The 20,616-nt window shown below is 46.9% G+C and overlaps 1 protein-coding gene across 6 annotated transcripts in view; it reads right to left on the reverse strand.

The window, feature by feature from the left end:
- Nucleotides 1-20,616, reverse strand: part of lzts2a (leucine zipper, putative tumor suppressor 2a) — a 243,322-nt gene that overhangs the window by 164,609 nt on the left and 58,097 nt on the right. The window contains exon 1 of one of the 6 annotated variants that reach the window (XM_073026883.1): nt 14,821-14,839. The exons of 4 other annotated variants lie outside the window; for them this stretch is intronic. The gene's annotated coding sequence lies outside the window, so the exon portion shown is untranslated. Of the gene's footprint in view, nt 1-14,820; nt 14,840-20,616 lie in introns of those variants that run through there. One more of the 6 variants, XM_073026880.1, reaches the window with a different exon arrangement.

The raw sequence follows: 20,616 nt of genomic DNA on the forward strand, positions 1-20,616 counted from the left end.
TTGGATTCTGTAATTCCAACAGGGCCAGACTCCCTCTGTACTGCAATGGATTCTGTAATTCCAACACGGCCAGATTCCCTCTGTACTGCAATGGATTCTGTAATTCCAACACGGCCAGACTCCCTCTGTACTGCAATGGATTCTGTAATTCCAACAGGGCCAGACCCGCTCTGTACCACATTGGATTCTGTAATTAGAAACACGGCCAGATTCCCTCTGTACCACATTGGATTCTGTAATTCCAACAGGGCCAGACTCCCTCTGTACTGCAATGGATTCTGTAATTCCAACACGGCCAGATTCCCTCTGTACTGCAATGGATTCTGTAATTCCAACACGGCCAGATTCCCTCTGTACCACATTGGATTCTGTAATTCCAACAGGGCCAGACTCCCTCTGTACTGCAATGGATTCTGTAATTCCAACAGGGCCAGACCCCCTCTGTACCACATTGGATTCTGTAATTCCAACAGGGCCAGACTCCCTCTGTACCACATTGGATTCTGTAATTCCAACAGGGCCAGACTCCCTCTGTACCACATTGGATTCTGTAATTCCAACACAGCCAGACCCCCTCTGTACTACATTGGATTCTGTAATTCCAACACGGCCAGACCCCCTCTGTACCACATTGGATTCTGTAATTCCAACAGGGCCAGACTCCCTCTGTACCACATTGGATTCTGTAATTCTAACAGGGCCAGACTCCCTCTGTACCACATTGGATTCTGTAATTCCAACAGGGCCAGACTCCCTCTGTACTGCAATGGATTCTGTAATTCCAACAGGGCCAGACCCCCTCTGTACCACATTGGATTCTGTAATTCCAACAGGGCCAGACTCCCTCTGTACCACATTGGATTCTGTAATTCCAACAGGGCCAGACTCCCTCTGTACCAACTTGGATTCTGTAATTCCAACAGGGCCAGACTCCCTCTGTACCACATTGGATTCTGAAATTCCAACACAGCCAGACCCCCTCTGTACTACATTGGATTCTGTAATTCCAACACGGCCAGACTCCCTCTGTACCGCATTGGATTCTGTAATTCCAACAGGGCCAGACCCCCTCTGTACCACATTGGATTCGGTAATTCCAACACGGCCAGACTCCCTCTGTACTGCAATGGATTCTGTAATTCCAACACGGCCAGATTCCCTCTGTACTGCAATGGATTCTGTAATTCCAACACAGCCAGACTCCCTCTGTACCACATTGGATTCTGTAATTCCAACAGGGCCAGACTCCCTCTGTACTGCAATGGATTCTGTAATTCCAACAGGGCCAGATCCCCTCTGTACCACATTGGATTCTGTAATTCCAACAGGGCCAGACTCCCTCTGTACCACATTGGATTCTGTAATTCCAACAGGGCCAGACTCCCTCTGTACCACATTGGATTCTGTAATTCCAACACAGCCAGACCCCCTCTGTACTACATTGGATTCTGTAATTCCAACACGGCCAGACCCCCTCTGTACCACATTGGATTCTGTAATTCCAACAGGGCCAGACTCCCTCTGTACCACATTGGATTCTGTAATTAGAAACACGGCCAGATTCCCTCTGTACCACATTGGATTCTGTAATTCCAACAGGGCCAGACTCCCTCTGTACTGCAATGGATTCTGTAATTCCAACACGGCCAGATTCCCTCTGTACTGCAATGGATTCTGTAATTCCAACACGGCCAGACTCCCTCTGTACTGCAATGGATTCTGTAATTCCAACAGGGCCAGACCCCCTCTGTACCACATTGGATTCTGTAATTAGAAACACGGCCAGATTCCCTCTGTACCACATTGGATTCTGTAATTCCAACAGGGCCAGACTCCCTCTGTACTGCAATGGATTCTGTAATTCCAACACGGCCAGATTCCCTCTGTACTGCAATGGATTCTGTAATTCCAACACGGCCAGATTCCCTCTGTACCACATTGGATTCTGTAATTCCAACAGGGCCAGACTCCCTCTGTACTGCAATGGATTCTGTAATTCCAACAGGGCCAGACCCCCTCTGTACCACATTGGATTCTGTAATTCCAACAGGGCCAGACTCCCTCTGTACCACATTGGATTCTGTAATTCCAACAGGGCCAGACTCCCTCTGTACCACATTGGATTCTGTAATTCCAACACAGCCAGACCCCCTCTGTACTACATTGGATTCTGTAATTCCAACACGGCCAGACCCCCTCTGTACCACATTGGATTCTGTAATTCCAACAGGGCCAGACTCCCTCTGTACCACATTGGATTCTGTAATTCCAACAGGGCCAGACTCCCTCTGTACCACAATGGATTCTGTAATTCCAACAGGGCCAGACTCCCTCTGTACCACATTGGATTCTGTAATTCCAACACAGCCAGACCCCCTCTGTACTACATTGGATTCTGTAATTCCAACACGGCCAGACCCCCTCTGTACCACATTGGATTCTGTAATTCCAACAGGGCCAGACTCCCTCTGTACCACATTGGATTCTGTAATTAGAAACACGGCCAGATTCCCTCTGTACCACATTGGATTCTGTAATTCCAACAGGGCCAGACTCCCTCTGTACTGCAATGGATTCTGTAATTCCAACACGGCCAGATTCCCTCTGTACTGCAATGGATTCTGTAATTCCAACACGGCCAGACTCCCTCTGTACTGCAATGGATTCTGTAATTCCAACAGGGCCAGACCCCCTCTGTACCACATTGGATTCTGTAATTAGAAACACGGCCAGATTCCCTCTGTACCACATTGGATTCTGTAATTCCAACAGGGCCAGACTCCCTCTGTACTGCAATGGATTCTGTAATTCCAACACGGCCAGATTCCCTCTGTACTGCAATGGATTCTGTAATTCCAACACGGCCAGATTCCCTCTGTACCACATTGGATTCTGTAATTCCAACAGGGCCAGACTCCCTCTGTACTGCAATGGATTCTGTAATTCCAACAGGGCCAGACCCCCTCTGTACCACATTGGATTCTGTAATTCCAACAGGGCCAGACTCCCTCTGTACCACATTGGATTCTGTAATTCCAACAGGGCCAGACTCCCTCTGTACTGCAATGGATTCTGTAATTCCAACAGGGCCAGACCCCCTCTGTACCACATTGGATTCTGTAATTCCAACAGGGCCAGACTCCCTCTGTACCACATTGGATTCTGTAATTCCAACAGGGCCAGACTCCCTCTGTACCAACTTGGATTCTGTAATTCCAACAGGGCCAGACTCCCTCTGTACCACATTGGATTCTGAAATTCCAACACAGCCAGACCCCCTCTGTACTACATTGGATTCTGTAATTCCAACACGGCCAGACTCCCTCTGTACCGCATTGGATTCTGTAATTCCAACAGGGCCAGACCCCCTCTGTACCACATTGGATTCGGTAATTCCAACACGGCCAGACTCCCTCTGTACTGCAATGGATTCTGTAATTCCAACACGGCCAGATTCCCTCTGTACTGCAATGGATTCTGTAATTCCAACACAGCCAGACTCCCTCTGTACCACATTGGATTCTGTAATTCCAACAGGGCCAGACCCCCTCTGTACTGCAATGGATTCTGTAATTCCAACACGGCCAGATTCCCTCTGTACCACATTGGATTCTGTAATTCCAACACGGCCAGATTCCCTCTGTACTACAACAGATTCTGTAATTCCAACACGGCCAGACTCCCTCTGTACCACATTGGATTCTGTAATTCCAACACGGCCAGACTCCCTCTGTACTGCAATGGATTCTGGAATTCCAACAGGGCCAGACCCCCTCTGTACCACATTGGATTCTGTAATTCCAACAGGGCCAGATTCCCTCTGTACTGCAGTGGATTCTGTAATTCCAATACGGCCAGATTCCCTCTGTACTGCAATGGATTCTGTAATTCCAACACGGCCAGATTCCCTCTGTACTGCAATGGATTCTGTAATTCCAATACGGCCAGATTCCCTCTGTACTGCAATGGATTCTGGAATTCCAACAGGGCCAGACCCCCTCTGTACTGCAATGGATTCTGGAATTCCAACAGGGCCAGACCCCCTCTGTACTACAACAGATTCTATAATTCCAACACGGCCAGACTCCCTCTGTACTGCATTGGATTCTGTAATTCCAACACAGCCAGATTCCCTCTGTACTGCAATGGATTCTGGAATTCCAACAGGGCCAGACCCCCTCTGTACTGCAATGGATTCTGTAATTCCAACACGGCCAGACCCCCTCTGTACTACATTGGATTCTGTAATTCCAACACGGCCAGACCCCCTCTGTATTGCAATGGATTCTGTAATTCCAACACGGCCAGACTCCCTCTGTACTGCAATGGATTCTGTAATTCCAACACGGCCAGACTCCCTCTGTACTGCAATGGATTCTGTAATTCCAACAGGGCCAGATTCCCTCTGTACTGCAATGGATTCTGTAATTCCAACACGGCCAGACTCCCTCTGTACTGCAATGGATTCTGTAATTCCAACACGGCCAGATTCCCTCTGTACTGCAATGGATTCTGTAATTCCAACACGGCCAGATTCCCTCTGTACCACATTGGATTCTGTAATTCCAACAGGGCCAGACTCCCTCTGTACTGCAATGGATTCTGTAATTCCAACAGGGCCAGACCCCCTCTGTACCACATTGGATTCTGTAATTCCAACAGGGCCAGACTCCCTCTGTACCACATTGGATTCTGTAATTCCAACAGGGCCAGACTCCCTCTGTACCACATTGGATTCTGTAATTCCAACACAGCCAGACCCCCTCTGTACTACATTGGATTCTGTAATTCCAACACGGCCAGACCCCCTCTGTACCACATTGGATTCTGTAATTCCAACAGGGCCAGACTCCCTCTGTACCACATTGGATTCTGTAATTCCAACAGGGCCAGACTCCCTCTGTACCACATTGGATTCTGTAATTCCAACAGGGCCAGACTCCCTCTGTACCACATTGGATTCTGTAATTCCAACACAGCCAGACCCCCTCTGTACTACATTGGATTCTGTAATTCCAACACGGCCAGACCCCCTCTGTACCACATTGGATTCTGTAATTCCAACAGGGCCAGACTCCCTCTGTACCACATTGGATTCTGTAATTAGAAACACGGCCAGATTCCCTCTGTACCACATTGGATTCTGTAATTCCAACAGGGCCAGACTCCCTCTGTACTGCAATGGATTCTGTAATTCCAACACGGCCAGATTCCCTCTGTACTGCAATGGATTCTGTAATTCCAACACGGCCAGACTCCCTCTGTACTGCAATGGATTCTGTAATTCCAACAGGGCCAGACCCCCTCTGTACCACATTGGATTCTGTAATTAGAAACACGGCCAGATTCCCTCTGTACCACATTGGATTCTGTAATTCCAACAGGGCCAGACTCCCTCTGTACTGCAATGGATTCTGTAATTCCAACACGGCCAGATTCCCTCTGTACTGCAATGGATTCTGTAATTCCAACACGGCCAGATTCCCTCTGTACCACATTGGATTCTGTAATTCCAACAGGGCCAGACTCCCTCTGTACTGCAATGGATTCTGTAATTCCAACAGGGCCAGACCCCCTCTGTACCACATTGGATTCTGTAATTCCAACAGGGCCAGACTCCCTCTGTACCACATTGGATTCTGTAATTCCAACAGGGCCAGACTCCCTCTGTACCACATTGGATTCTGTAATTCCAACACAGCCAGACCCCCTCTGTACTACATTGGATTCTGTAATTCCAACACGGCCAGACCCCCTCTGTACCACATTGGATTCTGTAATTCCAACAGGGCCAGACTCCCTCTGTACCACATTGGATTCTGTAATTCTAACAGGGCCAGACTCCCTCTGTACCACATTGGATTCTGTAATTCCAACAGGGCCAGACTCCCTCTGTACTGCAATGGATTCTGTAATTCCTACAGGGCCAGACCCCCTCTGTACCACATTGGATTCTGTAATTCCAACAGGGCCAGACTCCCTCTGTACCACATTGGATTCTGTAATTCCAACAGGGCCAGTCTCCCTCTGTACCAACTTGGATTCTGTAATTCCAACAGGGCCAGACTCCCTCTGTACCACATTGGATTCTGAAATTCCAACACAGCCAGACCCCCTCTGTACTACATTGGATTCTGTAATTCCAACACGGCCAGACTCCCTCTGTACCGCATTGGATTCTGTAATTCCAACAGGGCCAGACCCCCTCTGTACCACATTGGATTCTGTAATTAGAAACACGGCCAGATTCCCTCTGTACCACATTGGATTCTGTAATTCCAACAGGGCCAGACTCCCTCTGTACTGCAATGGATTCTGTAATTCCAACACGGCCAGATTCCCTCTGTACTGCAATGGATTCTGTAATTCCAACACGGCCAGATTCCCTCTGTACCACATTGGATTCTGTAATTCCAACAGGGCCAGACTCCCTCTGTACTGCAATGGATTCTGTAATTCCAACAGGGCCAGACCCCCTCTGTACCACATTGGATTCTGTAATTCCAACAGGGCCAGACTCCCTCTGTACCACATTGGATTCTGTAATTCCAACAGGGCCAGACTCCCTCTGTACCACATTGGATTCTGTAATTCCAACACAGCCAGACCCCCTCTGTACTACATTGGATTCTGTAATTCCAACACGGCCAGACCCCCTCTGTACCACATTGGATTCTGTAATTCCAACAGGGCCAGACTCCCTCTGTACCACATTGGATTCTGTAATTCCAACAGGGCCAGACTCCCTCTGTACCACATTGGATTCTGTAATTCCAACAGGGCCAGACTCCCTCTGTACCACATTGGATTCTGTAATTCCAACACAGCCAGACCCCCTCTGTACTACATTGGATTCTGTAATTCCAACACGGCCAGACCCCCTCTGTACCACATTGGATTCTGTAATTCCAACAGGGCCAGACTCCCTCTGTACCACATTGGATTCTGTAATTAGAAACACGGCCAGATTCCCTCTGTACCACATTGGATTCTGTAATTCCAACAGGGCCAGACTCCCTCTGTACTGCAATGGATTCTGTAATTCCAACACGGCCAGATTCCCTCTGTACTGCAATGGATTCTGTAATTCCAACACGGCCAGACTCCCTCTGTACTGCAATGGATTCTGTAATTCCAACAGGGCCAGACCCCCTCTGTACCACATTGGATTCTGTAATTAGAAACACGGCCAGATTCCCTCTGTACCACATTGGATTCTGTAATTCCAACAGGGCCAGACTCCCTCTGTAATGCAATGGATTCTGTAATTCCAACACGGCCAGATTCCCTCTGTACTGCAATGGATTCTGTAATTCCAACACGGCCAGATTCCCTCTGTACCACATTGGATTCTGTAATTCCAACAGGGCCAGACTCCCTCTGTACTGCAATGGATTCTGTAATTCCAACAGGGCCAGACCCCCTCTGTACCACATTGGATTCTGTAATTCCAACAGGGCCAGACTCCCTCTGTACCACATTGGATTCTGTAATTCCAACAGGGCCAGACTCCCTCTGTACCACATTGGATTCTGTAATTCCAACACAGCCAGACCCCCTCTGTACTACATTGGATTCTGTAATTCCAACACGGCCAGACCCCCTCTGTACCACATTGGATTCTGTAATTCCAACAGGGCCAGACTCCCTCTGTACCACATTGGATTCTGTAATTCTAACAGGGCCAGACTCCCTCTGTACCACATTGGATTCTGTAATTCCAACAGGGCCAGACTCCCTCTGTACTGCAATGGATTCTGTAATTCCAACAGGGCCAGACCCCCTCTGTACCACATTGGATTCTGTAATTCCAACAGGGCCAGACTCCCTCTGTACCACATTGGATTCTGTAATTCCAACAGGGCCAGACTCCCTCTGTACCAACTTGGATTCTGTAATTCCAACAGGGCCAGACTCCCTCTGTACCACATTGGATTCTGAAATTCCAACACAGCCAGACCCCCTCTGTACTACATTGGATTCTGTAATTCCAACACGGCCAGACTCCCTCTGTACCGCATTGGATTCTGTAATTCCAACAGGGCCAGACCCCCTCTGTACCACATTGGATTCGGTAATTCCAACACGGCCAGACTCCCTCTGTACTGCAATGGATTCTGTAATTCCAACACGGCCAGATTCCCTCTGTACTGCAATGGATTCTGTAATTCCAACACAGCCAGACTCCCTCTGTACCACATTGGATTCTGTAATTCCAACAGGGCCAGACCCCCTCTGTACTGCAATGGATTCTGTAATTCCAACACGGCCAGATTCCCTCTGTACCACATTGGATTCTGTAATTCCAACACGGCCAGATTCCCTCTGTACTACAACAGATTCTGTAATTCCAACACGGCCAGACTCCCTCTGTACCACATTGGATTCTGTAATTCCAACACGGCCAGACTCCCTCTGTACTGCAATGGATTCTGGAATTCCAACAGGGCCAGACCCCCTCTGTACCACATTGGATTCTGTAATTCCAACAGGGCCAGATTCCCTCTGTACTGCAGTGGATTCTGTAATTCCAATACGGCCAGATTCCCTCTGTACTGCAATGGATTCTGTAATTCCAACACGGCCAGATTCCCTCTGTACTGCAATGGATTCTGTAATTCCAATACGGCCAGATTCCCTCTGTACTGCAATGGATTCTGGAATTCCAACAGGGCCAGACCCCCTCTGTACTGCAATGGATTCTGGAATTCCAACAGGGCCAGACCCCCTCTGTACTACAACAGATTCTATAATTCCAACACGGCCAGACTCCCTCTGTACTGCATTGGATTCTGTAATTCCAACACAGCCAGATTCCCTCTGTACTGCAATGGATTCTGGAATTCCAACAGGGCCAGACCCCCTCTGTACTGCAATGGATTCTGTAATTCCAACACGGCCAGACCCCCTCTGTACTACATTGGATTCTGTAATTCCAACACGGCCAGACCCCCTCTGTATTGCAATGGATTCTGTAATTCCAACACGGCCAGACTCCCTCTGTACTGCAATGGATTCTGTAATTCCAACACGGCCAGACTCCCTCTGTACTGCAATGGATTCTGTAATTCCAACAGGGCCAGATTCCCTCTGTACTGCAATGGATTCTGTAATTCCAACACGGCCAGACTCCCTCTGTACTGCAATGGATTCTGTAATTCCAACACGGCCAGATTCCCTCTGTACTGCAATGGATTCTGTAATTCCAACACGGCCAGATTCCCTCTGTACCACATTGGATTCTGTAATTCCAACAGGGCCAGACTCCCTCTGTACTGCAATGGATTCTGTAATTCCAACAGGGCCAGACCCCCTCTGTACCACATTGGATTCTGTAATTCCAACAGGGCCAGACTCCCTCTGTACCACATTGGATTCTGTAATTCCAACAGGGCCAGACTCCCTCTGTACCACATTGGATTCTGTAATTCCAACAGGGCCAGACTCCCTCTGTACCACATTGGATTCTGTAATTCCAACACAGCCAGACCCCCTCTGTACTACATTGGATTCTGTAATTCCAACACGGCCAGACCCCCTCTGTACCACATTGGATTCTGTAATTCCAACAGGGCCAGACTCCCTCTGTACCACATTGGATTCTGTAATTAGAAACACGGCCAGATTCCCTCTGTACCACATTGGATTCTGTAATTCCAACAGGGCCAGACTCCCTCTGTACTGCAATGGATTCTGTAATTCCAACACGGCCAGATTCCCTCTGTACTGCAATGGATTCTGTAATTCCAACACGGCCAGACTCCCTCTGTACTGCAATGGATTCTGTAATTCCAACAGGGCCAGACCCCCTCTGTACCACATTGGATTCTGTAATTAGAAACACGGCCAGATTCCCTCTGTACCACATTGGATTCTGTAATTCCAACAGGGCCAGACTCCCTCTGTACTGCAATGGATTCTGTAATTCCAACACGGCCAGATTCCCTCTGTACTGCAATGGATTCTGTAATTCCAACACGGCCAGATTCCCTCTGTACCACATTGGATTCTGTAATTCCAACAGGGCCAGACTCCCTCTGTACTGCAATGGATTCTGTAATTCCAACAGGGCCAGACCCCCTCTGTACCACATTGGATTCTGTAATTCCAACAGGGCCAGACTCCCTCTGTACCACATTGGATTCTGTAATTCCAACAGGGCCAGACTCCCTCTGTACCACATTGGATTCTGTAATTCCAACACAGCCAGACCCCCTCTGTACTACATTGGATTCTGTAATTCCAACACGGCCAGACCCCCTCTGTACCACATTGGATTCTGTAATTCCAACAGGGCCAGACTCCCTCTGTACCACATTGGATTCTGTAATTCTAACAGGGCCAGACTCCCTCTGTACCACATTGGATTCTGTAATTCCAACAGGGCCAGACTCCCTCTGTACTGCAATGGATTCTGTAATTCCAACAGGGCCAGACCCCCTCTGTACCACATTGGATTCTGTAATTCCAACAGGGCCAGACTCCCTCTGTACCACATTGGATTCTGTAATTCCAACAGGGCCAGACTCCCTCTGTACCAACTTGGATTCTGTAATTCCAACAGGGCCAGACTCCCTCTGTACCACATTGGATTCTGAAATTCCAACACAGCCAGACCCCCTCTGTACTACATTGGATTCTGTAATTCCAACACGGCCAGACTCCCTCTGTACCGCATTGGATTCTGTAATTCCAACAGGGCCAGACCCCCTCTGTACCACATTGGATTCGGTAATTCCAACACGGCCAGACTCCCTCTGTACTGCAATGGATTCTGTAATTCCAACACGGCCAGATTCCCTCTGTACTGCAATGGATTCTGTAATTCCAACACAGCCAGACTCCCTCTGTACCACATTGGATTCTGTAATTCCAACAGGGCCAGACCCCCTCTGTACTGCAATGGATTCTGTAATTCCAACACGGCCAGATTCCCTCTGTACCACATTGGATTCTGTAATTCCAACACGGCCAGATTCCCTCTGTACTACAACAGATTCTGTAATTCCAACACGGCCAGACTCCCTCTGTACCACATTGGATTCTGTAATTCCAACACGGCCAGACTCCCTCTGTACTGCAATGGATTCTGGAATTCCAACAGGGCCAGACCCCCTCTGTACCACATTGGATTCTGTAATTCCAACAGGGCCAGATTCCCTCTGTACTGCAGTGGATTCTGTAATTCCAATACGGCCAGATTCCCTCTGTACTGCAATGGATTCTGTAATTCCAACACGGCCAGATTCCCTCTGTACTGCAATGGATTCTGTAATTCCAATACGGCCAGATTCCCTCTGTACTGCAATGGATTCTGGAATTCCAACAGGGCCAGACCCCCTCTGTACTGCAATGGATTCTGGAATTCCAACAGGGCCAGACCCCCTCTGTACTACAACAGATTCTATAATTCCAACACGGCCAGACTCCCTCTGTACTGCATTGGATTCTGTAATTCCAACACAGCCAGATTCCCTCTGTACTGCAATGGATTCTGGAATTCCAACAGGGCCAGACCCCCTCTGTACTGCAATGGATTCTGTAATTCCAACACGGCCAGACCCCCTCTGTACTACATTGGATTCTGTAATTCCAACACGGCCAGACCCCCTCTGTATTGCAATGGATTCTGTAATTCCAACACGGCCAGACTCCCTCTGTACTGCAATGGATTCTGTAATTCCAACACGGCCAGACTCCCTCTGTACTGCAATGGATTCTGTAATTCCAACAGGGCCAGATTCCCTCTGTACTGCAATGGATTCTGTAATTCCAACACGGCCAGACTCCCTCTGTACTGCAATGGATTCTGTAATTCCAACACGGCCAGATTCCCTCTGTACTGCAATGGATTCTGTAATTCCAACACGGCCAGATTCCCTCTGTACCACATTGGATTCTGTAATTCCAACACGGCCAGATTCCCTCTGTACTACAACAGATTCTGTAATTCCAACACGGCCAGACTCCCTCTGTACTGCAATGGATTCTGTAATTCCAACACGGCCAGATTCCCTCTGTACCACATTGGATTCTGTAATTCCAACACGGCCAGATTCCCTCTGTACTACAACAGATTCTGTAATTCCAACACGGCCAGACTCCCTCTGTACCACATTGGATTCTGTAATTCCAACACGGCCAGACTCCCTCTGTACTGCAATGGATTCTGTAATTCCAACAGGGCCAGATTCCCTCTGTACTGCAATGGATTCTGTAATTCCAACACGGCCAGACTCCCTCTGTACTGCATTGGATTCTGTAATTCCAACAGGGCCAGATTCCCTCTGTACTGCAATGGATTCTGTAATTCCAACAGGGCCAGACTCCCTCTGTACTGCAATGGATTCTGTAATTCCAATACGGCCAGATTCCCTCTGTACTGCAATGGATTCTGGAATTCCAACAGGGCCAGACCCCCTCTGTACTACAACAGATTCTATAATTGCAACACGGCCAGACTCCCTCTGTACTGCATTGGATTCTGTAATTCCAACACGGCCAGATTCCCTCTGTACTGCAATGGATTCTGGAATTCCACACGGCCAGACTCCCTCTGTACTGCAATGGATTCTGGAATTCCACACGGCCAGACCCCCTCTGTACTACAACAGATTCTCTAATTCCAACACGGCCAGATTCCCTCTGTACTGCAATGGATTCTGTAATTCTAACACGGCCAGACCCCCTCTGTACTGCAACATATTCTATAATTCCAACACGGCCAGACCCCCTCTGTACTGTAATGGATTCTGTAATTCCAACAGGGCCAGATTCCCTCTGTACTGCAATGGATTCTGTAATTCCAACACCGCCAGACTCCCTCTGTACTGCAATGGATTCTGTAATTCCAACAGGGCCAGATTCCCTCTGTACTGCAATGGATTCTGTAATTCCAACACGGCCAGACTCCCTCTGTACTGCAATGGATTCTGTAATTCCAACAGGGCCAGATTCCCTCTGTACTGCAATGGATTCTGTAATTCCAACACGGCCAGATTCCCTCTGTACCACATTGGATTCTGTAATTCCAACACGGCCAGATTCCCTCTGTACTACAACAGATTCTGTAATTCCAACACGGCCAGACCCCCTCTGTACTGCAATGGATTCTGGAATTCCACACGGCCAGACCCCCTCTGTACTGCAATGGATTCTGTAATTCCAACACGGCCAGACCCCCTTTGTACTGCAATGGATTCTGGAATTCTACACGGCCAGACCCCCTCTGTACTGCAATGGATTCTGTAATTCCAACACCGCCAGACTCCCTCCATACTACAATGGATTCTGTAATTCCAACATGGCCAGATTCCCTCTGTACTGCAATGGATTCTGGAATTCCAACACGGCCAGATTCCCTCTGTACTGCAGTGGATTCTTTCCCTCCAACAGGGCCAGACCCCCTCTGTACTGCAATGGATTCTAGAATTCCAACACGGCCAGACCCCCTCTGTACTGCAGTGGGTTTCTATGCTCAAGTCACCTCAGTTCATAACTCTCCAATTTAAAAGACAAGACTCCTACCAATTTAGATGTAGCTGAGACACATAACAGCAACAAGAATAAAGAAGGAACACACATGAAATGCTGGAGGAACTCAGCAGCTCAGACAGAATCTGTGGAAGTGAATAAACAGTTATGGCTCAGGCCGTGACGCTTCATCAGGACATGCAGTCACGATGAACGGATTCGGCCCGAAACATCAATTGTTTATTCGTTCCCACAGATGCTGTCTGACCTGCTGAGTTCCTCCAGCATTTCATGTGTGCTTTTCTAGATTTCCAGCAGCTGCAGAATTCCTTGTGTTTAGGAATAAAGCAGGATCTCATCTTGGGTTTGATAAAGCCAGAATATAAAAGAGGAAATAAATTTGCATTTTTGCATATATTTCAACCTGTCGGTATTGTAGAGCCAATGAAATGAGCCTAGTGTGCAACAGAGCAGAGTGAAAGGGCAAGTTTAGGGCAGAGGCAATGTTGAAAGTGATTAGCCGTAACTCGATCCAGTAATGAGCCGTTGGTAGAAACAGTATTTATGAAAGGTAAGACCCAGCCTCGTGTCTGAGCTTTGCTTCCCCGGCCTTGGGTTCAGGATCCATTATCATCTCCAGGAATGTCGTAAAGTGAGACTGCAATCCTTTCACCAATGTTGTAAGTGGTCCCTTCAGTGGCAGAATGCGCTGAGATCAGCCGGGTGCGTTTAATCCAGTAGAGTGCAACTAGTTACTAAGATCAGCTTGAGGTAAAGCCATATTTAAAGGATTGGAATGAACAATTATTGATCCAGGTCGAATAACAAGATGTTCTCGGGAAATCAATGGGTCAGGCAGCATTTGTGGATGCTGAGTTGATGTTTTAGATCAAAGTTGAAAGTAAATTTCCTATCGAAGCACATAAATGTCACCAAATACAACCATGTCCTTCAACTTCATCAAAAAAAACACTGCCTAACCCGTTGTTCTCTACATCTTGTGGGCATTCACAGTAGAACAAAGAAATACAATAGAATCAGTGAGAAATTATACACAGAGACTGACGAACAATCAACACGCAAAAGGCAAACTGTGCAAATACAAAAATATAATAATAATAAATAAGTACGTTGGTAGTTCATTTAGACAGTTTCAAAGTATATTTCTTCAAGGGAGATTACAGGCTGAAGAAAGCAGCGATAAGCAGTTCAAAAGTACAGTATATCCAGTAATTTTGAGAGCTGCCAACAGACATCACCAGGCAACACCAGCGCCATCTTGAAAAGACCCTCTATCTGTTGATCTAGGACAATTGTTACAGTGCTCCCCACATTACAGCAGTTTACCTGACAGAAGCTCATCCTTACGGAATTCACCAATCACTATCCTCAGGCTTTGAGATCCAGAACAATTATGTGAGAAAATAACAAAGATTAGAGGAGCGTAGCAGTTAGTGTGACAGCTTTACAACTCGGGCCATCAGGGTTCGTCCTCTGTAAGGAGTCTGTATGTCCCCCTGTGGAACGTGTGGGTTTCCTCCGGGTGTTCGGGTTTCTTCCACAGTCCAGGTAAGTACCAGTTGGCAGGTCAACTAGTCATTTAAATTGTCCCGTGATTAGGCTAGGGGTAAATCAGGGGCTGGTGGCGGCCTAGCTCAAAGGGTCAGAAGAGCCTATTCTGCGCAGCATCTCTAAATAAAAATAAAAATTAACTAAATAAATGTAAACTACAAACAAAACAAGCTTTGACAATTTTTGCTTAAAGTTCACATTCAGATTCATTCATTTATCTATCTATCACATATATATTGAAACACGCAGTTCACTCACCCCAGCACTGAACTGTTCCCACAACCTACGGACTCATTTTCAAGGACTCTTCACCTAGTTCTTAATATTTATTGTTTGTTTATTTATTATTATTATTAACTCGTTGTTTTTCTTTTGTACTTGCACAGTTTGTTGTTTTTTGAACATTGGTTGTTTGTCCAGTTTGTCTTTCATCGATTTGATTCCATTTCTTGGATTTATTGTAAATGCCCACAGGAAAACAAACCTCTGGGTTGTATATGGTGACATATCTGTACTTCGATAATAAATTTACTTTTACAAACTTCTATAGATGCACAGTGGAGAGTATCCTGACTGGTCATATCATAGCCTGGTATGAAAACACCAAGGCACGTGAACATAAAAACCTACAGAAAGTAATGGATACAGCCCAGTCCATCACAGGAAAAGCTCTCTCCAGCACTGAGCACATCTACATGGAGCAATGCCATAAGAAAGCAGCCTCGATCATCAAGGACCCCCACCATCCATCCCATGCTCTCTTCTCGCTGCTGCCATCAGGAAGGAGGTACAGGAACCTCAGGCCCCACACCACCAGGTTCAGGAACAGTTATCACCCTTCAACCATCAGGCTCCTGAACCAGTGTGGATAACTTCACTCACCTCAACACTGAACTGATTTCACAACCCATGGACTCACTTTCAATGACTCTACAACACGTGTTCTCAACATTATTTATTATTATTATTAGTTTTTCTTTTTATATTTGCACAATTTGTCATCTATTGGATATTGCTACGCTACTTTGTGTGTAGTATTTCATCGATTCGACTGTGTCCCTTTGTACCTACCATAAATGCCACAAGAAAATGAATCTCAGAGTAGTATATGGTGATGTATATGTACTTTGATAATAAATTTACTTTGAACTTTAACTTTGAGTGAAGTTATCCATGTTGATTAAGGAGCCTGATGGATGAAGGGCTCACCTGACGCTATTAACCCAGAGTCTCAAGACTCGGAAACACAATTCTTTGTAATTTTCGCTTTTAAAGTCATTAATTCTTTCAGTGGTAAAGAAAATACTGGAAATGGTTTGCACTAACAGACTACTTACAATCTATCCAACAGTGGCACCATTATGCTGCTGCTGTGGTAATTAACTGGGGTTAAGAGAGGCACATCTGTTAGAAATCTGGTGATAGTGCTTCTAATCAGTGCCCCTCATGTGGAAACACTTGAAACATGTTTTTTAAAAAAAAACTGGCTCACACGTGTGCAACAGGAGAACAGCAGACAGGCTTAATGAACATCTGCACCGTGCCTCCAGCTGCTAAGGGTCATTTGCTGAACTGGCCCAGCCTCTCACTGAAAGAAAACATTTACACTTCACTTCAGCACAGGTGTCAAGAGACCTACAGAAGTCGGGAGAGAGAGAGAGTATAAGAGGAGTAGATTGGGGCAAGACCCATCTTTATTGGCTGCACAGGGGCGGTTAGTGTCGGTGTGAGAGGTCTAAACTCAGCTGCGAATAAAAGAAGGTAGGCTCAAGCGGAGCAGCCATTACTGAGGTGTGCCAGTGATCAAGTGGGAAGGTTTTGGCTTAACAAGCTTCGGCAAGGACAGATGGAAGCACAGATAAGAAGAGGTAAGCTTTTTTTTCCCGGTACTGAGGAGTCAGGGTGGAAAGTTCCCCGTCACGTGTGTGAATTCAAGATACCCGATGGTTTCCCTGACGACCACATCTGTGGTAAGTGCACCCAACTTCAAATCCTGACTGAACAGGCCAAGGAGTTGGAGCTGGAGTCGGATGTACTCAGGGACATTCCAGAGGCTGAAGATATTTTAGATGTGACTTTTGAAGAGGTGTCAGACCCAGAGTACAGGGTTCGGGACAGTAGACGGGTGACCATCAGGAGAGGTAAGGGGATTAGGAAGTCAGTGCAGCGTTCCCCTCTGGCCATTCCCCTCAGCAAACAGTACACCTCCTTGGATACTGCTGGGAGGGTGGAATGACTCCTCATAGCAGGGCAGCAGCAGCCAGACTGGCGCACTGTGGCTGGCCTGAAGCTCAGCCGGGAGGGGTAAAGTCAGCAGTGCGGTAGTTATAGGGACTCGATAGTTAGGGGGACAGAAAGGTAATTCTGTTGATGCAAAAGAGACATCAAGGAGGTATGTTGCCTCTCGGGTGCTAAGGTCCAGGATGTATGGAAGTGACTGCATATTCTCTTGGGCGAGGGTGAACAGCCAGAGGTTGTGGTTAATTGGCACCAATGGCATAGGCAGTCCTTGAAAAGTCCTTGGCAAATAGGATTAAGGTGAATCCCAAGGTACGTGTGTGTATATCTCTCTCTCAAGAGTAAAAGGATAAAAGGATAACTAGGGAGATGATGAGACCACTCAGGGATAAAGGGGGGAACATTTGCTGGGATGCAGAGAATGTGAGTGAGGTACTTAGTGAGTGCTTTGCTTCAGTATTTAACAAAGAAAAGGATATGGAGGACCAGGAGATCAGTGCTGAGTGTATAAATACATTCAGCTGTTTAGAGGTCAAACAGGAGGAAATGTTGGACCTACTAATGAGTGTTGAGGTGGATTAGTCCCCAGGGCCTGATGGGATTTACCCCATGTTATTGAGCAATGTGAGAGACGATATTGCTGGGGCCTTGACCAGTATGTTTGCGTTCTATCTAGGCACAGATGAGGCCCCAGAGGGCTGGCTAGTGGCTAATGTTGCACCTCTATTTAAGAAGGGAACAAGGGGAAATCCTGGAACTACAGACCAGTGAGTCTCACATCAGTTGTAGGGAAATTGCTGGAGAAAATTCTTAGGGATAGGATATGTGAGCATTTGGAAACCCGTGGCCTGATTCAGGAGAGCCAGCATGGCTTTGCCTGGCCAGGTCATGTCTTACCAACTTGATTGAGTTTTTTGGCAAGGTGGTGAAAGAGGTTGATTAGGGTAGGGCAGTGGATGTTGATCACATGGACTTTAGTAACGAGCTTGACAAAGACCCACATGGGAGGCTAATCAAGAAGATTAAAATGCATGGGGTCTGCGGCAAATTGGCTGTTTGGATTCAGAACTGGCTTGTGTGTAGAAGGCAGAGGGTAGTGGCTGAAGGGACTTATTCAAACTGGAGGTCTGTAATTAGTGGAGTTCTATAGGTATGCGTCTACACTGGGACCTCTGCTGTTTACGTATATAAATGACATGGATGAAAGTGTAGAGGGTGGGTTAGTAAGTTTGCAGATGTTCCCAAGATTGGTGGAGTTGTAGAAGACTGGCAAAGAATACACAGGTACAAGAATATATAGACCTGTTGCAGATATATGCAGAGAAATGGTAGATGGAGTTTAACCCAGATAAATGTGAGGTGTTGCACAAATGCAAGAAGACAGTACACTGTTTAGGACAAGATCCTTAACAGTTTTGCTGAGCAGAGAGATCTTGGGATCAAAGTTCATTGCTCCTTGCAAGTGACTACACAGGTCAATAAGGTGATTAAATCGGCTTTGGGAATGTTTGTTTCTATTAGTCGAGGTATTGAGTTCAAAAGTCAAGAGAGGTTATGTTACAACTTTATATAACTCTGGTTCGGCCACATCTGGAGTATTGCGTACAGTTCTAGTTGCCCCATTATAGGAGGGATGTTGAGACTATGGATAGGGTGCTGAAGAGGCTTACCAGGATGCTGCCTGGTTTAGAGGGCACGTGCTATCACGAGAGGCTGGATAAACTTGGGTTGTTTTCTCTGGAGCGTCGGAGGCCAAAGGGGATATCTGATAGAGGTTTATAAGATTATAGAGGCATAGACAGAGTAGACAGGGAGTATCTGTTTCCCAGGGTTGAAATGTCTAATATGACAGGCCATACATTGAAGGTGAAAGGGCTAGGTTCAAAGGGGATGTGAGGGGTAAATTTTTCTTACTCAAGAGTGGTGGATGGCCTGGAATGCGTTGCCTGGTATGGTGGTGGAGGCAAATGTATAAAAGGCTTTTAAGAGACATTTGGATAGGCACATGGATGTAAGGAAGTTGCAGGGATATAGACATGGTGTAGGTAGGAGGCATTAATGTTTGGGTGTTTTTGATTTGCTTTTTCGCAGGTTTGGCACGACATTGTGGGCTGAATGGCCTGTTCCTGTGTCTATACTGTTCTACGTTCTACGGCCTGGAGCACTTCGTGTTCAGGGCACCACTTCTGAAGAGTGGCAAGTTTCAAGCAAGCAGCAGAGCAGTGAGCTGGTCCGCGTACAGCAAGGTCCAAATAACTTAACCAGAACATCACAGGGGACCTCTGTAGATTACGAGCTCCACATCGCAAGCGTTGCGTCCCTGCGTGGGCTTTTATTAAAGACAGTTCTTCATCAAGTTACAATAAAATACACAACAAACACACCAAATATATGCACGCACACATGTGCCCCTACATAAATAGCAGTCACCTGTACATACACCATACACACACATATACACCCACACAAACACCACACAAATATATATACACACACACACACACCACACGTGTACACACAAGCTCCACATGCACATAAACACACAGCCATCACACCTACAAACACCACACTCAAACACACTCACTCATACACCCCCGTCCACACAGATATCTCAAATGTGCACACAACAGTGTTGTACACACACACACACACCATCAAAGATCACAAGGCAGAGGCAGATGACCTGAATATGGTAGTGCTGCTGGTAGACGTAGAAGCAGGTCTCAATTTGACTACAAAAATTGAGAGATATTACATGAATATGCAAAACAAACACATTTGTTCACTCAGAGCAAACTGCTGCCCTAGAAGACTGAGCCTGATAGACTGATATTTTCCTTGGAGCAGAGATGTGAAGCTGGTCGAAGTACAGCTCTCGGCACCACATGACCACTTGCCTGGGGGCAGCGAGAGGGAGGATTCCCTCCAAACTACATTAATCACTGGGTAACACACACCAAATGCTGGAAGAACTCACTCAGCGGGTCAAGCAACATCTATAGAGAGAAGAAACGGTCGATGCCTCGGACCAAGACCCTTCTTCAGGGCTCAGACTGAAACACTGGCAGCATGTTCCTCTCCAATGATGCTGCCTGACCTGCTGAGTTCTCCACCAGTTTGTGTCGGTTACACTGGATTTCCAGTGTCTGCAGAATACCTTGTCTTTACATAAATCTCTGGCCCTTGGCCCTAAACCACGGGTTTCCAACCTTTTTTATGCGATGAAGCCTTACCATTAACCAAGGGATCTGAGAATTCCAACCTGGGAACCCTTGTCATAAGCAAAGGTCATTTGAGTCCACTTTAAGCCCAACCTACTAATTGGTCACAATT

Source organism: Hemitrygon akajei, chromosome 23, assembly GCF_048418815.1.
Source record: "Hemitrygon akajei chromosome 23, sHemAka1.3, whole genome shotgun sequence".
NCBI lineage: Eukaryota > Metazoa > Chordata > Chondrichthyes > Myliobatiformes > Dasyatidae > Hemitrygon > Hemitrygon akajei.